The sequence below is a fragment of the Rhea pennata genome, chromosome 8 (genome assembly GCF_028389875.1).
Source record: "Rhea pennata isolate bPtePen1 chromosome 8, bPtePen1.pri, whole genome shotgun sequence".
Classification (NCBI taxonomy): domain Eukaryota; kingdom Metazoa; phylum Chordata; class Aves; order Rheiformes; family Rheidae; genus Rhea; species Rhea pennata.
In genome coordinates, this window is record NC_084670.1 from 24,077,657 (window position 1) to 24,098,445 (window position 20,789).

Genomic DNA, 20,789 nt, shown 5'->3' on the forward strand with positions numbered 1-20,789 from the left:
CTGGGATTAGTTACAGGAATGCAGTTAAGCTCATATCTAACAGTTAGCAAGATCAAGGCCACTGATGGACCACAATCACAACTGAGAAAAACAGAGGTACTAACCAGATGCCAATCAAAAACACAAAAATGAATAGCAGTTATAGGTATCAACTGTTTGTAAGAGCAGATTCATATCTGGGCCTCAGAGACCTTAAACAATCTGGAAGATCAGCATAATGATTACTCTAAAACGGAAAAATATGTTGTTAATATTTGTTCATATGATGATAAAATGGTAAAGAGATAGTAAAAAGTGTCAGTCTGAGGCATAATGAATCTTCCTGCTGTTGAATAATTAATGAAGAAAATCCTTACTCGTTATAGCCAGTGTAACTGTGTGACTGTTTGACTAGTCTCCACTTAATCAGGCTACGTGTATGTGAGCTCAGGTCAGCTGGTACAATCAGATCCTGTTTTCTGTTGCTTCCTGAAATACATTAGCATGCTCAGGGCTTATTCCTGTGATCCTCTCCCCTGCCCCAATCCCTGTCCACCCAGCAAAGCCGGCAGTGCTTAATCAAGCAGAGCTTTCAGAGAAAGCAATCAAAGCAGCCTGATTTAGCAGCACAGCCTTCACTGGAGAAATCTCCACCTCACTGAAGTCACCGCGGGTTTTGACATTGACTCTGGCAGGGCAAACATCATATTCGGAGTTCTCCCTTTGAACGGGCTCATATCCTCCTCCTCCTTTACACTAGCTCAGAAGGGACTTTTCTTAGGAAGAATTTTATTTTTAGGTATTAGAATACATCAGTTCAAAATGTTCAAAAAATATTGAACTAAAAAACAAATCATGCATACAGTTCTAATTTCAGGGATATTTTAACGTTTATATTTCCTTATCATACTAACTGCCATGAACTAATAACATTATGTTCTTGTATGCATTTAATAATGGAAGGAGGATTTGGAGGTCTTGGAGGCTGGAAAAAAGAAAAAAGAGAGATGAAAAGAAAACTCAAAAAAAATGAGGAGGAGAAGGAGGCGGTCAGAGCTACACAGAAAAGATTACCCCCTAACCCATCACAAGCTGAAAGACACTCAGGAGGATAAAGTGCTGGGGCTGGTAGTGAAAGGAAATTTTAAACCACCAGATCAATATCTGGATGCAATGAAAAAAGCAAGCGGAAAGCACGCAGAATCACTGAATACAAATGGCAGGGATCACTATTAGCGCTGCTCAAGAATGTCTAGATGAAAGCTTCAACTTCATACTTACTCTTAGTGAATGCACTTAGCTATGCTCTTTGTCATAAAAAAATTGGGTTGTTCAAGCCTGGGACTAACAGAAGCTCAGTGTAATTGTCAAATTCTCTGCATACTTAGAGATTTAAGACCTTAAAGTCTCCTTCATCCGCACAAGCAGAAGAAAGGAAAGCCAGTCAGATGTACACTGTGGATACAGAGTGGAGAACTGTCAGCTCTACTGAACGGTTTTAATACATTTTGCTTGTGCTGCCACATCTCTAGCACTGCTGGGGCTTGCACTGCCATTAGCTGATGCCCTGTAGACAGGTCATCCAGTAGTTATCTGGGGAAAGACAATATTGGCTTGTGGGTGAGGAGAGCACCCTTGTGAGGAGTGTTCTTCCCTTACCGCTGCTGGGGTCAAGGTTAAGGTTCAGTGGAAAAAAATTGGTCTTTTACAACAAGACACTATTGCTTTTCACTATCTGTGCAAGGTGGCTATAGTAACCTGAGGGAATTCATCTGTCTTGACAGCATCAGAGTCAAGGCAAAAATGGAAGAGAGTGCAGCAGCCTTTAGCATTCACATCTTTCCACCTTGTTGTATGGCTGTGTGAGCTTAGCAGTGTTGACAAGGAGCCCACTGAGACTGGTAAAAGTCAGTGCAGCTTGTGTTACTACATTCAGCTCAAGCTCTTGCTATGTTAAAGGTTTTTAGCAAGAAAAATAAAAGTTAAAGTCATTCACGTTCATGCAGAGTGGGCAAATCAAAACCAGACCTGTTTGATGCCTCTCTGTGGTACCGGTCCCTGTACCATTCAGCTCCCCAATCAGCACCTGAAATTGGTGGGGCATAGTAGCAACATGAGACCAGTCAGTTTGCTTTAGCTTGTCAATAGAACAGTGCACATTGCTGGGTCTGAGTAATAAAATGCTGTCTGACAAAATGCAGCTTCCAAGTGTCCCGTTATGTTCACCTTAGTTTCCTCAACTGATGACAAAAAATTATTTCACATCAGTGGGTCTTTCATTCACTTTTGTGCATGTAGGTGACTTTCACCACTGCAAAACTCTAACATGACAATATGAGCATTAAATACTCTAAATCTTTACTTTGGAAGTTTTAGCTTCAGCCATTCATTAGAACAGTGTAACAGTTCTTTCCTGTTAGCTGTCCTGAGCCAGTTCCTGCCTGAAATCAAATGTGAAATCTTTTCTTGGAGGTTGCATGCAGGTAGATTTCTTTACGTGTGCTGAGTAAATAGCTTAAGGAAAGGAAACAAACTCCAAGTCTTGTCAGTGATTTGATCATGCTATTCAGTGTTTGCCAGTCTCTCTCATCTTTCTATAAAATAAGGTATTTCTTAATGTCCTATAATCAGAGTAAATTTTCTCCAGAGAAATCCCAAAGCTGGCAATCAGCATTCACTTAAAAGACATAGCCAGATAAACAAAGGACAGCTGACACAGGTAATTCTGAGCAACACAGGCACAAAACATATAGCTGTATCAGTCTCCGTGAAATACCAGGGCATTTGTTCTAGCTTGACTGCCTTCAATCCTCTGCAAGGAAAAGCATATGATGTAACTGTGCTGCAGGTTTGCAGAAGTAAAACATTCTTTAAATAAAATGTGTCTAAGTATAAGATTTCCTCTGGCAGGATGTGCATTCTAGAGGATCTGGAAGGCTCCCGGGCCATTTTCAGGGTGTAGATGTAGCTGAGCCATCACTCGCTGAACAAACATCACCTGCCAGGTCCTAAATTCCAGGAATAAAAAGACTTGTTAGATACAAAGTCAAGACAATCATTGCTCAGGACCAAGCTGCAAAGGATGAAATAATACCAAGGGCAAACCTGGCCCCCCACGTAATGGGCTTTAGGTGTGAATCTACAATAATGCTTTTGCAGGTGAACTATCAGCAGGCTTCTTAGGCTTCACTGGGATTGTCACAGTAGAGAGTTTTGCTTATAGAACAAAGTTTGTCTTGGAAATAAAGAAAAGACTATCTGAACACATAAAATTCCAGATTTTATGTCTGGAATTAGCAGCATTATTATTAGCTTCAAAATTTGTTAGGTACTGCTCAACTCCCCAGCTTAATTTTTTGCTTATTTTTTTCAGAAGGCCAAACAGATAGCAGCAGGTCCTAGCTGTGACAGTTTCCATTCTCATCTGATGACTTTTTCCAATCTAAGTGGAAACTGAAAACCTATGGCCAAAAATGATATGAAACTGTCCTTAAAATATGTGTATTTTAGGGACAGTTACCTGCCCTATTTTCTGTCTGTATTTGTATAAACAGGAACTGGCCAATCAGTTCTTGGCCTTCTTCAAACTAATGAATATTTCAGACCAATAAAAGAAACAAGGAAGAAAATTGAATTTCATACAAGTGAATGAAAAATATTTTTATTTATGTATACATGGATACAAATATATATATTTTTTAAAAAAGAGATTTCAGTCCTGCTTCTTACACTGCTCAATATGAATTTCAAGCACTGATCTCATAGGCGCCTCTGCAAATCTCTGCATTTATGTATGCAATTCTACATAACTCAAATTAATAAAATGTGTGCTCTCTGAAGAGCAAATCTTTAAGTCAATTAATGATTTGGATCAGGCTTCAGAGGAATTGGAACTGACTCCTAAACACAGTGGATGACAATCACCAGTCACTTATTTAAAAATAGAAGAGCGAAAACAAGCCTAGGACTTCTCAAAAAATCAAAGGAGAAGCAGATGTAGAAACCTCTGGAAAAGGCTGTGGAGGAGGAAGATTTTAAAGCACAAAACAAGTATATCGAGTCCTAGTAAAATGCTAGTTGGATGATCAAAAATTAAAATAATTCTTCTAAGAAAAAATATGTATTTGAAAATCAAATGTATTTAAATGCAAAGTCTGGCAATGAATTCAGAGAAAAGGTTTGCCCCTTATCTATTAAAATACAGGAAGTTTTTTCTAGTAAGTGACACCATCCTTCCTCAACCAAATTGACAGGGGACCCAAGGACATTTTTGTCCTTTTGTATGCAAGCTGACCACATCTTTGACACATGATCTGCTCAAAGCACGAGTGACAGCCTATTTCCCCCTCCTGCTCATCATCTGTGTTCAGTACATTCCCGGCATTGTTCAGCCCTGCCAAGTATAACTTTAAGTATGAGACAGAGATCCCTTTCCCTTTTTTTGGAGATGTCTTCAGCTCAGAAAACCTGTTACCTCAGTAGAAAGAACAACTATAAACCCAGGTAATACCCTCCAACCAAATGTTGGCACAAACTTCACAAGAAATTTTCAGTCACGGTGCCAGCGATTTCTCAAAGAGCCATTAAAGCAGCTACAAGCTGCCCTTTCTCTGGGATGACAGCTCATACTTTTGAAGCGTTGTGCAAACCAATGAGTGGAGGGTTTTGTTCACTTCTATTTGCCAATGTTATTTACTATGTCAAAGAAAGAATTACAACTCTTGAAAAGGTAGCACTGGTAGCACCGAAGGTCTCAGAGGCTGTCAAACCAGAACTGATGTTTTACTCGGAATTTGCACCAGCACAAACAATTACAGAAAACACGAGTCAGTAGAGAATCAGGCTCTTTGATAAAAGAATGCTCAAAAATTAGGAAAAATTGGTGATCTGTGTTGAATTTCACGAGGTTGTTACTTTTATTGCCATCGCTAGCATTGTGGGGTATTTAAATTCATCTATAGGTGAATTGAAGGAAGTGCATTTTGGTTCACTTTATGTTAGCCATCATCAGAAGCTGATTAAGTGTAAGAAGTGGCAGGTATGGCTGCAAAGTGGAAGGGAATTATGTTTATATTTTCGGCAGAGAAATAACTGAGGAAGATAACAGCTTGCAGGAGGAGGGATGCATGATGCTTCTTCATAAGCTATTCTGACAATTTTTCTAGCTATACTTCTTCCTAGACTCAATATACTATGATACAGTAGTGTATATATGTGCAATTTATCCTGTGATACTGAATTGTTCTCCTTTTACAGACTCAAACATGATCATTTTTACAAACAGACATTATCCTTTTAAATTTCTTGGTATCAGTATAAATGACGATGAAGTGTTAACTTGGAAATGTATCTATTACCCAATAGCTTCTGCCTTTGAACGCAAGCTTTACATAGTCCCAGAAGACACATATTTATATTTACTTCACAATTATACCCACTGGACTATTTCAACTATTAATATAATAATGATGCACACTTTAGTGCAGGGATGGAGCAATTTCCTTAAACGACAAGGTACTCCATGTCTGTAAAACCCTCTTCAGCTCATGTCCCTAGGGCTTGTTTATACGCCTCTCGGTCTCAACTTGCAGATCCATAGAGAGCAATTTTCTTTTTACTTCGAGGAAATTGCACTGGTAAAGAAATGGCCCCAGAGTTGTTGGTTCTTCTATGTCTGGAAATTCTGTTATGATTATTTATAAAATGCTAAATAGTATGTGGTGCTTTTCACAAGAAGCTGGTACTACTGCCACCCCGAGAAGCTGGTGAACACAGAAAGCGTGAAATACGTGAGTGTTTAAGGCAGGAGCAATCCTGCTCTGTACTGTCAGTTAGCAAAACTATCTTAAACGTTATTATTATGCTGCCTGCTCTGAGGGTTCCTCTTACTCATCTTCTCAGCTACTGCACACAGACTTTCACCCTCTTCTTGACTGAACCCCATAACAGAGATTTGCTTTCATCACTGACAAGAACGGAAGCTATAAATGCTAGTGCAGAAGTTCTCTCAGTCTTGGTATTAGGTATAACATCTCTCTACCACAGAAATGTCACTTATGCATTTTTCACACATGGAAAAATTCACCGCTTGAATGAATGTATGAAACTGCTTGAACGTAACATTGGTTTGATTCCTGACCTTGCACAGGGAGGGATAATGACACACAACACCAACTGCAGGGTACATTCGGACAAAGTGACAACCCGGCTCTGTTGCTGAGAAGCTTTGCATCGTTACACCATTTTTAATGCGAGTAGCACTGATCTCTCCAGCAATGATCTCTCCAGCAATGCACCGCCACATAACCTCATGTCAGTTGACATGAATTCTGGTTTCTCCCATACTTTCTCTGCAGTTCCATTGAGAGGTTAAGCAGCAACACCTGCCTACGTTCTAAGTGTGCTCCTGACCATGGAAAACAAAACATAAACACAGGAAGCAGTTTTTCTTATGCTAACTCTATAGAGAACTAGGGTTGAAGCATCCCTAAAACTTAACAGAAGGTAAGCAAAAGTAAGCAAACAAAAAGTAGCACTTGTAAATCTAGTAAAAAGGACTAGCTAAACATACATATAATAATGATATCTTACAGGAAAAAAAAAACTCCTTTGTACTCAAGAAATAACACGATTTAAAATTATTTTGAGAAGTGACCATCTGCTAATAGATGAACTGCATATTTAGGACTTTAAACACAGAGATTGAAAGTGAGAAATATGCTGAAATGGTTGGGGAATGTAAATTCTTGTTTAATTGACACTGTATGGGCTGCCAGGAATAATTAACAAGAACTACATTTAACCACTCTGGCAGCATTTCCCTTTCAGATGCAGATCGTTGTGCCAAAGCTCACCCTCTCTGAAGTAACTCCCTATTTCCAGTGCTTTCAGGGAAGATATGGAGCTGTGAGATGCGTGAATTGGTTTCCATGGAATAACCACAACCAATGTATGTACCAGGGCAGTGAAAAGTGAAATTCTCCACTATAAAGTACAGTGTCATTGTGAAAACTGTTTTCAGATAATCTGGTGAAAACAGACTAAATGAAACAGTCAGGTTTAACATTTTCTTCTTTGTTTTGGTGTATGAGATCAGTTTGAATTCACATGCTCAGTTCAGGAAGAAAAGCAAATTGAAAAGCTACCCTACTGAGTGATGAAGGGTAAGTACTGCAACCCCTATTTTGGGTATTCGGTAACTTGGTTTCATGGAATATAAACAAACCAATGACCTTTTTGGATCAGACCAAAGGATCATCTAGCCCAATTTCCTGTCTCTTAAAATTGCTGGAGGGAAAGAGCACAAGAAATGAGTATAAACTTGTTACCTGCCAATTTCATTTTAACACCCTCCTGCCAGTTCTTTTTCTGCCAGAAGTGTGGGTGTCTAGAATAGGGCTTAATTCTGTTACATTAAGAAATGAGAAAAAAATGAAACAAATAACTGAAAAGGAAACAGAATCCAACCAATGTGACCCAAAGTCTTCTGTCCTAATAACTGGGTAAAAGGAGCTGCCCATATCCAAACCTGCCAAAGATATTGCATTTGGGTCTAGAGGTGTAATTAGTGCATTCCTAAAATGTGAAGGCTGATCTGGATGGGGGACATGGGCAGAAATGATAATCCAGATAGCTCAGCAGCAGCTTCCTCATGGCGCAGTCTCAGCAACAGGTTAGACCCAGCAGCAGCAATTCACAGGAGAAAACTGGACTGCCAAGTGTGGTGGCAAGACCTAGCCTAGTTACTAGATTATCACTTAGTTTTGTTTTCTACAACAGGAAAACATAACTCCAAACTCATCCCTGTTAGCTGGCAACCCCCAACCTTGTCCCATGTACAACCTCAGCTTCTTCTTCCCCTAACATCTAATTAAAGAGAAATAAAAAGAGCACAAGGAAAGCTTGTAAAAGCCAAAATAGTGTCACTCGACACATAGTTGCATTCACATTAATTACCAAGGTATTTTTTTGCAGGAGATAGAATGGGGATTCTCTACTATTGTTGTTGTTGTGTGACCAAAAATAGTGCAAAGCTCATACCTGGACAAAGCATGCAACTGTTATTCAAAATATAATGAAGAAAAAAAATATTCCTAGTAAAGACAATCTTGCTCGAGACAAGAAAATTTATATTTTAACCCATAGTGAGTGGAGAAAAGGCCACGGGTGAAAAAACTTGTTGTCTAAGCTTCTAAGGAGCAACCATAACGCAGCAAGAATTTTATATTACTTTAGCATTGCATTTCAGAAATATTTTGAAATCCAGAACAAACCATCCCCACACAGAGGGAAATTTTGTTTTTGTGGTTAAGACTGAACTGGAAATTCAAGACACATTTTAATTTCTAGTCTACATGCCTTGGGAGTAATTTGATTCTCTGTATCCCAGTTCCTGATCTATAAAATAAGGCTTAAAATATTACTTTTTTAAAAAGACATTGCTTTTTAGATTATTAGAGCAGGTATGACAATTTACTCTCTCTTAGGTACAACACTCAGGATAAAGATGCTATAATCTCAGATGGGCAAGCCTATATTAAAAACGTATTTATTTCTTAAGATTCCAGTTTTAACCTAATTTTATGGCTCATCATGTATTGCTTAAGATGCACTGACTTAATGGAAAGACAGTAACAGCATTGTATCCATGTTTCTCATAGAATAATATCCCTTGGAAGAAAAACTTGGAAGAAAAATTTCACAGAATAGCTGTGAAAGTGAAAGAACTGAAATAGCTGAAATGGGCTTTTAAGCCTTGCACAGACACCGCCACCAACTTCAGTTCCCCCCCGACACCCATGATTTGCAGAGCTGAACTTTTGCTCTGAGCTGCTCCGTCAGCAGGTCCTGCCACAGTTGCTCCTTCCCTCCTGCCAGGCCCCCAAGAGCGCCAGCTCTGCTCCGCTCCTTGCCTGCCTCCGAGAGGGACCGACCACCCCGCAGGAGGACACTTGGCCACTGAGGAGCTGCTGCTCTAGATCCCATCGCCTATGAAAATGCGACTCTGGGAACTCGCTGGCAGCCCAAGCATTTCCGTTCCCACGGACTCCGGCACTGCGTGGCGTGCTGCAAGCAACGCCGCCACCACGCACCCGGAGCTCCGCTCGCCCCTCGTTGCAGCGAGGATCCCCAGCGCCAGCACTTGCTTCCCCAGCTCCAGCCCCACCGCAGCCCTCGCCCAGCTGAGTCAGGAGGGAACCGGGCCTGGAAACCACGCTTTTTCCCAAAAACCAGCCAGACTGGTTCCCTCCCTGGCGCACACCGTTTCCAGGCTCACTTCTATTCTTCAAACAAATGTAGGCAAAACTCCTGCCCACCACAGCCCGCTTCAGCTTCCCATCGCTCGCCCTGCTCCAGGCGGGCTTTCTGCAGTTCCCCTTACAGGAACCTCTGGTTTAATTGTATATGGCTTGCTCATCTAGACTTTAAGGGGGTGGCCCAAGGGCACCCAACTCCATAGGATGGCCACAGTGTTTCCCGCTCTCCCAGATAGTAACTCCATATGAGCTGAGCTTGAACCGGCTGCCAGAAGCATAGGTGATGGTTCCTGTTCCCCTCTGGATTAATAGGAAGACTTCAGTGTTTCCAGATTGCTTTCAGTAGCTGACTGCTGACCTAGCCTGTCATTTTGATCTGTTAAATCCCCCCCAGCAATTTCTAGAGACAGTCCTGATTCTACCTCCAAATTAATCTGTCCATTCAGAGTCAAAACTGGATCCCAAGCCCAGATTTCATATATATGCAAAATACGCTAATCAGTTCTTATAACAAGAGCTGCAGAGTCCCAGCGGGCTGGCAGTACGCACCGGGCAGTAATTCAGACAGACACTGCCAGCTTACCATGATAAAGGACGGCTGCACAGCAAAGGCAAACACATCCCAAAGAGACTGCAGTGCAGCCTGCATCCGTACAGACCCATGAGTCATGCGGATTTAGAAAATGCTTTATAAATGCTAGTAATGGCAGGCAACCATTTTAATTAGATATGGCCTAATTAAAAAAGAATAGAAGCTTTAATGGTTCATGCCTCCCCAGCGTGCACTAGTGATTCCCGCCGTTTGGCAAACAGGAGAAATGTCTGTATTATTTAATAAGCATAATGTTAGCAGCAGGGCTTTAACACCGGATGCAGCGCAGAGCTCTGGCTCCCCAGCCAAAATGCGGCCGGGTCGGCACATGGGCGTGCAGTGGGGAGCTCACAGGCATTTCAGATCTCTAACCAAGATCTCAAAACGTCTCTAAATGCCACAGTGCATGTGAGGAACAGACTAAACCTGGGTGCTCACTAAGCTGTAAGCAGGAGATGGGCAGATCAACTCAGATACAGCAAAAATTGGCTAAAGGCTCCAAAGCAAAACGCCCCAGTTGACCAGCGCCTGCAAGGGCCCAGGGCGAAGCAGGGAGCCACTCGGCGTGCGCCAGCCCCACGCCTGCCGTCCCACCGGCTCCCGACGCCGGCGCACCCGAGCGAAGCCGAGGCGCGGCGCTGAGCGCTGCCGTGGCCGGCACCAGCGGCGCGGTCGGTGCCCGCTCGTCGCGCGCTAGGGGCTCGGGCCCCCGGCTGCGGGGAGAGGAAGCCACCGCGAGAAAAGCAGGGCCCGCGGCGCTGCTGCTCCCGTCACACCCAGGCAGCAGCGGCAATCAGAGCCAGCGAGCTCCAAGAACGCTGTGCGTTTCTGCTGTTTCCTGTGTTTTTCACAGGAACGGGTAACGCCATAAAGATGTCAGGCGGGAGCACATTCCCGTGGTCGCATTAAAACAGCAAAAGCTTCTCCCGGAGCAGCTGTGGGAGAGCGGCACCTGGGGAAGGCGCCGGCTGCTGTCCCGCTGCCCCTCGCTGCCCACGCGCCCACTGCTCTGGCGGGGCGAGGACGCGGGCGAAGCGCAGCTGGCCGGCACGGCTCGCTGGCGCCGCCGCTCCGGCGCCAAGCCGCTGGGAGGAAGCACGACATGGGGAGCGGGCAGGCCCGCTGGCTGCTGAGCGCGTTTGCTTTGTGCCGTCGGGCCAGGAGACGCCAGCCGGGCAGCACCACGCTGCATTCAGAGTTTCGGTTCCTACAAAGTTCCCCACAGCTGATTTCATGCTCCCGGAGGCAAGTGCTTTCTTCCAAAGTCAGGCTTACTTTGGCTGTGTTAGAGACAATATCCTGTGTCTATTCAGCAGTTTCTATGCTGGCTACTCTTCCCAGAAAGTTTGGTTATCTGAGTAGAAATTTCTCTCTGCAGCGAGAGGCCACAACAGACACCCAGCGCTGAAGAAACCCCGGGCGCTGGCACACGCTGTTCAGACTACCAGGTTTCAGCATTGGATGTCTGTCCAGATCAAGCCCTCCCGAATTATTGCCCTTGCCTGCCAGTTACTGTCATACACTAAAAATTCCTCCAGCGGCAAACAGCCCTTGTCCACATCGGCAAGGAAAAGCTCTCCGACTCTGGCGTCAGTGTTTCTGCCACGAATCAGTGCTAGGTATACATAGCTCTGTACTGATTTGCCTCACACTAGATCATGCTGGGAGACAATTTACATTTTAAAAAAAACATTTCTATGAGCAGTGCTCACTTTCTAAGTGCAGAATACAACCGGCCACACATTTAAGTTCGAAGAGATACCTAAGTCTTGTTAAAGACAGTAGGAAATCTTCTGCCAGCTCCAAACTTTACATTCAAAACATGCACAATAAAACTCCAGCAGTTTCTATCACTATCTCATTATCATAACTCCAACTTTAGCAGCAAAAGGTTGTTTTTTCTTATCATTTTTGGCTTATTCCAACCCTTGCTGAGGTTGTTAGAAATCATTCCTTTGACTTGAAACGGAAAAAGGAGTTTTGAAATAGAATTCTTTCTGAATATGTTGCCCAAATTTCATCATTTCCTTTATTTAGTGAAGCGCATACATTCATCTACTTTTCAATAACAGAGAATCAGATGATAGTTAGTCATCTGTTGCTCAAGGCTCTGTGCAGATGTTATACAATGGGCACAACCAGTCATCGGGAATATTGCCCTGCCATCCAAGTCTGCTCATTTCCTTTTCCCGTGGGTAGACAGACAGACTCGGTGTACACGCAAGCTGCTCTCTGCCGCGGTCCCAACTTCTCCACTGTTTGTGCTCTCACCAAGAGCGGCGCCAAGCGCCAGAGCATCAGGACACGGCACCACGTGCCGACCCGCAGCGGTGAGCGGCCTCGGAGAGCTCGGCCTGCCGGGCGCGATGCGGGAGCCGAGCGCAGCGCGGCTGGCACGGGAAGAGGCAGGGCTGGGCAGAGCGCAGAAGAGCTGCAGAAGCCCGGGCTTGCTCCTGGCCCAGCTGCAAGCGCACTGGACAGAGCCAGTTTCTAAACGAGGACTGGGAAGGTAGGACGATGGGTTAAGGAACTTTGACACGGGTTTTTCTTCTCCTCAGGTAATGGAGCAGTACAGAGAACAGCTGGAAGGACCTGGAAGGAAAAGGAGTAGCGGCAGGAGCTGACAGCTCTTTAAACTCAATATTTTGCATTTTCTAAAAGCAATTGAAGGAACGGATTTTTGCGAAGAGATTTTTTTCAGACTCTGTTTCAGAAAACTCTCTCAGCAAACTCTGTCCAACAGAAGCATATTCATACTATTGCTCCATGTCCCTGCCTCCCCTCAGTCGCAGACCTGGTACTGAGCTGCTGCTCTGCCTCACAGGGAGCTGCAGGATATATCGTGCTTGGGACCTACAGCCTTGACCCACATTTTCCACTACGTGCAGGCACATAAGCTGTATGGCGTTTGGGCAAACGCAGTTTGTTGCTTTGTCTTCAGGTTACAAGTTTCACGAACGGCAGTAGAGCAGAGACACATGCCTACACATGCTCCTCACGCACTTCGGTTGCGCCGGCCAGCCAGTAACTTAACGGGCCGAGAAGTTCTAGTGTTTGTCCAGACGACTGCAGCTGCCCACAGGGCTTGTTCTGACAGCAAAAGCTCATTGCCAGGAGAGTGTCCATATCCCATCTATACATCCACACTCACGCTAAATCAGGCAAAGCTTATCATTCTATGTGACTGTCCCTAGTATTTCCTTCCACAACTTCATTTGTCTTCAGTCTGTCTTCTTTGATGCCAATTCTCCTCTCTCTGTGATATCCCCGGCAGGATATAAAGTTGTATCCACCACCATTAATCAGCAGGCACGTTGTTCTGGCCAGCCGCTCGCCTGGGCACACTAGTTCTTTCCCTCATTTATTATCTCACCTCATGCCAGTTCTCCAGGGATTCCCATAATTGCTGGCAGTTTCTAGTGATTTCTTTGTGGCCCAGTTTGCCAAGCTGCCAGTCAGGGTAGGGACAGATGCTTGTCTCCTTTTACAAAAGGGGCGGCAGCAGCAAGAGCACTGACTTTCCAGGAGGCCTGCACAGCTCCTCTATTCCGATACAGACACCTTCAAAGTCTGAATTATCATCCTAAAAAATACTGTATTATTAAAATAGTTTTAAAATTATTTACACCTCAAAGAGTTCTTTAAATAATACATAAGCCTATGATAGTAATTTTTTGAAATCACTAATTTACAGGTGTATCCACATAAAAATGTAATTATACTCTTTTTATATTCATTTATTCTCATCTGAGCTCTCTATGACTATCTGTCAGGATCCTGTCAGCACTATAAAACGCTGACCACGCTTAATGTCCAAGTTAGCTACGTCCAAGCAGTTACCAAATGCACACATCAAGCGCTGCGCATTTCCTACTGTCAGCACCATTTGCTTAATGCATGACAGACAAATGGACTGATTTAGGCTTTTCCTGCTGATCTTATTTCCCAGAGAGTGGAGGCGTATGTTCCTGAATCCATCAAGTGAAATACAGATGAAATGATAAGGTTACCAATTGAAAACAAAGGCGCTATTGCAAACCGGCAGCACTGCACCTTTGGAATTACACAGGGATGACAGAAGGTTCTCAGAAGCTAACTCAGTTAGGAAGCAACACTGAAATGCTGCTACCAACACAGCTGGGCCTGCAAAAGTTTATTAAAGCTCCTTAATCTGGGCTACTGTATGCCATCCTTAACTAGGCTAAGTATTACTACACTTTGCATTAAAGTCAATGAGATGACTTATGTATGCATCAGATGGAGTAAAGGTGGCGGATTATGAATGCTAACACTTATGAGAATAAGCTGACAAATACGTTCCCACTCTCTATTTGTTATCATAGTATCTTTAGCAACTACTTGCCAGAATTATTCCATGTATTGGGAGCTGCCTCATCACAGCAATCGCCTTTGGCTTAAGAGGATCTTCAGCTCTGAATTTTGTATTAACTAGTCCTGACTGGCCAAAGATTTGTTGCGGTAGTTTTCTGAGCTATATCCAAGCCAGATATTTTCATCTTCTTGTATTTTTAGCTGTTATGAGCAGGGTAATACAGCAGTACCATCAGGCTGTCTCCATGACTGGATTAATGAGAATTCAACTACATGCTTCAGACAATTTTTGCACGTTCATTTGCCGCACACCCCCATCCAGTGTGTTCTCTGCCCTTATCTCGGTGACAGTGCTCCGCAGTGAAATTTATTTAAGAGTTACCATGAAGCTACCTTGGTGTTTTGTTCTTTTCCTCATGAATTTAAATGCTTCTTTTCTTAAAAAAGAGCAAGCTGACACTGGACCCAATTTGCCTCTATTGAAAACAGCAATGTTTAAGCATGTGAATTATCCCATTTTAAGATCAGTAAAATGAGAAGAGCATTAAGTTTTCTGGTGGGGAAGGACAAGTGAGATATTTCCATGTATTAAAAAAATTGTTTAAAATGTTTATTAAAGAAATCAGTGTTTCCTACTCTGTGTTAAGTCTGATAAAGCTAAAATTTGTCAAACTTTTCTTTCCTATATCATCAGTCTACAGAAGTCTGCAATATCTTAGGTTAGACTGGATTATTTTATGTAAACATTTTTTTTTTTACCCTGCTGCTATGAGAAATGGTTTCTGATATCAAATCCAGAGCTGAATTTAGAGTGCTGCAAATCAATACAGCAAAGGTTGAACACAGGCGAAGAATATAATGTAGTACAAATATCAGAACAACGCAGATGAAACTGTACACAACCCTAAGAAAAGCAAATAACACTTCATATGAATTTCACAAGAATTTCTTCAGTCTCTGCTTGGGAGGGAATTATTCACACACACAGCTAAACTTATCCGCACTGAGCTACTGCACCCACCAGAAGGTTCCTTTCATTAGAAGCATTTTTTTCTTCCATGATTTGAAATGCTAGAAATTTGTTGACACAACAGAAAGAAGGTGCTTAACCACTGCTTAATAGAATTAGATGGGGGTTTTCCTGGTCCTGCAGGTTTCACAGAGATATTAGATTTTGCATTGTAAATCAGGTCAAACCAAATCCTAACATGAAGAGCCCTGCCATTTTTGGAGAAACAGCTCCCTGTACCATAGGGGTATTGGATGCACTGGATCCTCCCCAAACCAACAGCCTGTGAAAGCTGAACAACCCATGAGGGTAGCAGCTATGACCCAAAAAACAAGCATTCCTAGTTACATAGGAATTATCACAATTGTGCTAAAAAAAACAAGAGAAAAAAAGAGCATTTGAGTTAATAAATATGAAGGTCTCCAGAAGACGTCCTACTGAAGTAGGTCGGTGGTTTTCATAGCCACAGACCTGAGAGACTACCTGCGAAAAAGGAATTAGCCGTTTCTTCTGTGATGAACATCCTTTTGCCTGAATCAAATGGGCACAGAAACATACTGATATAAAGGAAAAATAGGTCAGTTTTATTATGGATATTTTATGTAGCCAGTTTCTGTGATAAATAACATTTCTAGTGTAGCAATCTAAACCCCTGTATGCTGCTGTATATATTCCTGTTAATTTGTCTGCTTTCTAAGATGAAAGACCTAAGAGACTGCATTGGATTTGATAAAATATTAATTAATGTGTAACACTTTAATTTGAATTTAGCAATGGCTTAACCACATGACATTCATAACTGTTAATTTATTATGCCTAAGCATACAAGTAATAATTTTCTTTCTAGAGAAGCCCAAGGAGGCATGGCATCAGAAATTTAAATGTGTGAACTCATGGGGCAGATGAAGAGGAAGAGTTCAAAATAACTTTAACTGAAAAACCTCAAAAATGCTTTTTCACCTACTGCTTACAAGACCCACACATAGAAGAGTGGCAAGGAGCTGGGACAGCTCTGCCCAGCGAGTGCTTTATCCACGGTGAACACCGTTTCCCTTCCTCTTAACAGCTGGCTTGGAGGAACTAAACTTAGCCGGCCTGAGGTGTAGGAAACCAGATAGCACGTTGTATAGCTGGATAGGAAATACAGGGCTCAATGTGTTTGAGGTTAAGATTAAGCCCTGACTTCCTTTGGGGCTATTTTAAACAGTGGCAAACGATGGCATGCTTTCTTACGACAAAATGACAGATGATCAAAGGTCGAATACGATCTGTATGTCAAGCATTTGTACGAGGACCTTTCTTTGAGGGACTGGGCAGGAAGCATTTTAACATGGTGTCTCATACTTCCCCTCATCTGTGTTTATTGAAAACATACCAGTAACCGGGTAAATCTGGTGAACTGGCAGGGGAGAGTTGGCTGATCAGCACCGCACAGGTCTGCGATGGGAGAGCATTCGTTCTGGAGAGAGGGAAGAAGAGTACCACAGCCCCCAAGTTACGCCGTGACGAAGCAACAAGGCATCTTCGCAAGCAAGCTTTCAGATGCTACAGCTGGGGAGCAAAGACAAAAGCGTATCAAAGACTTCTTTCCATATCCCCTATTCTGGAGGTAGCCAGGGATCACGTGAACCTTCGTGAGAACAAAAAAATGTGTTGGTAATTCTGCACCTGATACTGCAATTAAACTTTCCAATTGCTGTTTCAACAATAGTTTTGCCACTTGACAACAGGGAAGAGGATGCAGGATTTCACCGTGTCTTATGGGCTGCAATCTGCACGTGTCCCGTAACCACAGCACTATGCTTCAGCCGTGCTTCGCGCTGAGGCAGCCAAACGCGGGCGTCCACCTAACGCGGGAGAGAAAAACACCCAACAAAAAGAGGGTCTTTGTCCCGGAAAGCAACGGCGCGGCCGGACGCTGCAGGCGCGTCCCCTGCCCGAGCTGTCACCCTGCTCCCATCCCCGATGGGCTGCCCCTGCCCGCCCTGCGGCCAGGCAGCGCCTCCCTACACACGGTGACTGCAGACACTTTGCTCCCTGAAAAGCCACCCAAACAATTTATACATTATAACCTGTAGTTTATTAAGCTGAAAGTAAAGTGATCCGTTCAGCTTAGAATTTCTGAGGCTGCTGCTGATGGCATCTATTTTCGTGAAAAGCGGTACAAGTGCAGCCGCGTGAACCCTGGAAAAGCCATATAAAGCCTGCTTCCGTCGTGCTTTGATACTGGCTTAACATAGCAGGGAGAATCTTACAGCACAGAATATAAAACATGTATTTGAATCAGAAAAGCATTTTCTGGTGTTAAATCAGTTGGAAATCAGAAGTATATTTATATATATTTTTTCCAGAAGCCATTGTAGAGCTGCAGGAACATCAATACAAAGTGCAATTGTAAAACACACGTTACAGTCTAAACAGTACGGGACGGGTATCCTCTTAAACTCCTCTGGTTGTACGGAGAAAGAGGCAAAAATTCCACGTGAAAAAGCTCTCTCGGCTTTGGTAGCTCTGTAAATGGTTCTGTGAGCAACGGGAGACTCTGGAGCCACCTCTGAACACAGACGAATCCTGGTGGGGAGCACGCCACGTCCGTCAGGACCACAAGGAGTCAAACACACGGCCTCTGCGCACCACGCAGCAGCGAGCGGGAGGGAGCCGCAGCTCCGAGCCCGCGGCCCCGGCAGGCACCTCCAGGCCCCGACCCCACAGGCGGGGAAGCTCATCCGTGAGGCAACCTTCTTTCATTAAACACAAACATTTTCCAAGTGATCTTACTCCTTCTTCCCCTCTAGCTGAAAGCCTTTGCTAAAACCAAGCTAAAATCATTTATAGTTCCAGTCGCTGTAACCTATTTTCAAGCAGATCAGCCAGCTGTAACGGGAAATGAAGAGGGATGAAATAGGGGAAATACCCCAGAAAACGCTGAGCGCAGTTCTGACCCATTTCTTTCCCACGTGGCGGAAGGAGAAGCAGGAGCAGCTCGGATGGGGCAGGCAGGTAGGGGCCAGGCTAAGGGGACCCAGACGATCAGGAGGGGTCCCGCAGAGGGGCCGGTGCCTCTCCATCCCGCTGCTCGACGCCAACCGGCGGCAGCAGCACCTCGGCTCAAACGCCACAAACCAGCACGAACAGCGCAGCCGTGGGAACAGATGCAGAGTCAGACGTAAAACCTCACCAGAACTAAAGAAATTCTCCCAGCTGTGAAGCAGCCCCAAAGATGTGACCAAGTCTCAGAAAAAGAGAGGAGAGGAACACGACCAGATACCGCCACAGCGAAAGGCCGACGGGAGACCGGGCTGCGGAGGTCGACGGGGCGAAATCCAACCGCCTCCTTCGTTGTACCCCTTTTGCACCGGCTGCCCACAAGTGGGACCCGCAGCCAGCCGTGCCGTGGATGGAAACAATTCCTCCAGGAGACAAGGCTGCAGCTGAGCTTTGACCTATATATCTGCTATATATTCACTAAAAATGGCATTCTCTATTCACCAACACAAACCTGCTGTGAGGATGCTGTATGGAAAGACAGAAAATACTTGTTAGAGCCAACAAAAGAAATTGTGTTGCATTCTATGCATAAAAAAGGGCTGCAGGCAGATAAATATGTACTAGTGTTGAAAGTCCCTAGCAGATATTTTGAGAGATTTTAGCACACTTTTTTTTTTTTTTTAAAAGTGACGAAAGCAGATTTAACAGTCCTTTTAGTATTTAGACCACATTTCTGTTTGTAGGCTTTGTCAATGTAGAAACTTGCCAAGAGCCTTCCGGAGTCGTTTAAGATGCCATCTCCTTGCAGAGTACAAAATGGAGAAGCTTTTTTAGGAAAGGATATATTAGGGCCTGGTTTAAAAGAAAAATCATTTGTCTCAAGGATCTTCTTGTCTCAAGAAGATCAAGCTTCTGCACACAGCTAAGAATATTTCACAGCATTTTAAAGCATTCACTATATTCAAGCATCTCAGACTAGATTCCCACAGCTCCACAAATGTTCCTTGAAAGTTTGTGCGAGTGACGGAATTGGCTCCCCAGCCAGAGACACCGCTTTGGGTAGTCCAGCTTCGATTCAGCGTTCAGTGAATAGCAGCTCAAATAAGCAATACTCTTCTGCAAAAGCACTGACCAGGTACTACAGGTCTGACGGGAAGACCGGGATTTTTCTTTTAAATACTGCTGTTCTGACCATAGCCCAGGCAGGCGATTGCAGGGGAAGCACAGGGGGTTGTAGCCTCCCTCTTGACATCGTCTCGTGTGGGTTGTTTCGTGCCGCAGCACGCGGGAAGCCCTGCGCCGCAGCGCGGCAACCGGCCTTCGGCAGGACGGCTACAACCACCAACGCAGCACCAACTTTGTCCTGAAAAGGCACAAAGGCACTGGAAAGGCTCAACAGGCGAAGCGTGAAGGCGTCGATTCACACGGAGGCCGCGCAGCTGGAAGGACAGGCATAAGCTCTGAGGCACTGGGGCTCCTCCATAGGGTTTACATCAAGGACTCCTGACTTCTCGTGCCAGCTCCACCCCTAACTCCAAAAAAATCACTTAATTGCTTATTTCACACAGTGGGTCCCTCTCTGCTAAAATGGAAATACTAATATTTATTTACCTTCCAACTCACAGATATGTTGTGAGGATTCATTAGTTAATAACTCTTAAGTGCTTGAAGATACCAGCAATAATCCTAACCAGATAATAATACTAACTATTATTAACTTACATCAGGCTAATGATGCAAATGAAAGTGCCACTTTCCCTCGGCTGTATCAAAACAGAGCCTGGCGCTCAAACCAGACGCACATGCTAGCTAGTGAAAAATTAGCATTGTCATGAGAAAGAAAAATAATAAAACACATTTATTTCCACTGGTCCATTGGAACACAAGAAAAAACAAACAGCTGCACCATTCCTGACCTAGCAAAACCACAGCACTATTAATAATTCCAGACCTTACTCTGCGAGTGGTTGCTTTGCACCTTGATTAGTCATTTCCACCAGCGCATAAAGCAGTTTCAAGCTGGTGGCAATTTCCACTCCTACAGCTTGCTCTGTGCTGGTGAGAACAACCTCACACAGTTTGGGGCAAGCAAGACACGAGCACACTGTGCACATGCTACGTATTAAAACTTTGCTGCCCTTTAACTTCCATGAAGCTTCTGTGAGAAATCCGGCCATTTACAATACAGCTTTACGAGAGAAGTCCAAGAGTGATTTTACACTCAGACAGCTCTCTGGATACCAGGGAAGATAAGACACAGGTGGTCAGTCAAGACACAGGTGGTCAGTCCGAGGTTTGGGTTGGCCAGCTACGCTAGGACAACGCACACCTCTGCCTTACACTGCTATTGCGATGCTAGCAAAGATGGATGGAAAAGACGTAGTCTGGGAAGTTGAGACAGCAACTAAAATAACTTCAGAAGATGCTTTTCTCCAAGCAGCTGTCCACATAAACTCTGCTGAGGGAGCCAGGTGCAGCCTCTGAGCAGCATCAGTGACTTACACCTGTGGACCTAAATCACTTGCTGTTTATAAGAAAAGACTTGGAATTCCCCAATTGCAATTAAATCTTTTGTTGATACTTGCAAGTATTTTGCAATTCATATATAAATAGCAGTATATATTTCTGTCTT

At 43.9% G+C, this 20,789-nt stretch overlaps 1 protein-coding gene across 7 annotated transcripts in view; it reads right to left on the reverse strand.

Annotated features, from left to right (window-relative positions):
• The window catches only part of SLC25A24 (solute carrier family 25 member 24), a 73,545-nt gene that overhangs the window by 8,508 nt on the left and 44,248 nt on the right, over positions 1-20,789 (reverse strand). The window contains exons 11-13 of one of the 7 annotated variants that reach the window (XR_009959082.1): positions 16,545-16,720; positions 2,008-2,987; positions 657-964 (exon numbers count right to left, since the gene is read on the reverse strand). The gene's annotated coding sequence lies outside the window, so the exon portion shown is untranslated. Of the gene's footprint in view, positions 1-656; positions 2,988-11,861; positions 12,421-16,270; positions 16,721-18,605; positions 18,683-20,789 lie in introns of those variants that run through there. The other 6 variants (XR_009959081.1, XR_009959080.1, XR_009959083.1 and 3 more) reach the window with 6 other exon arrangements.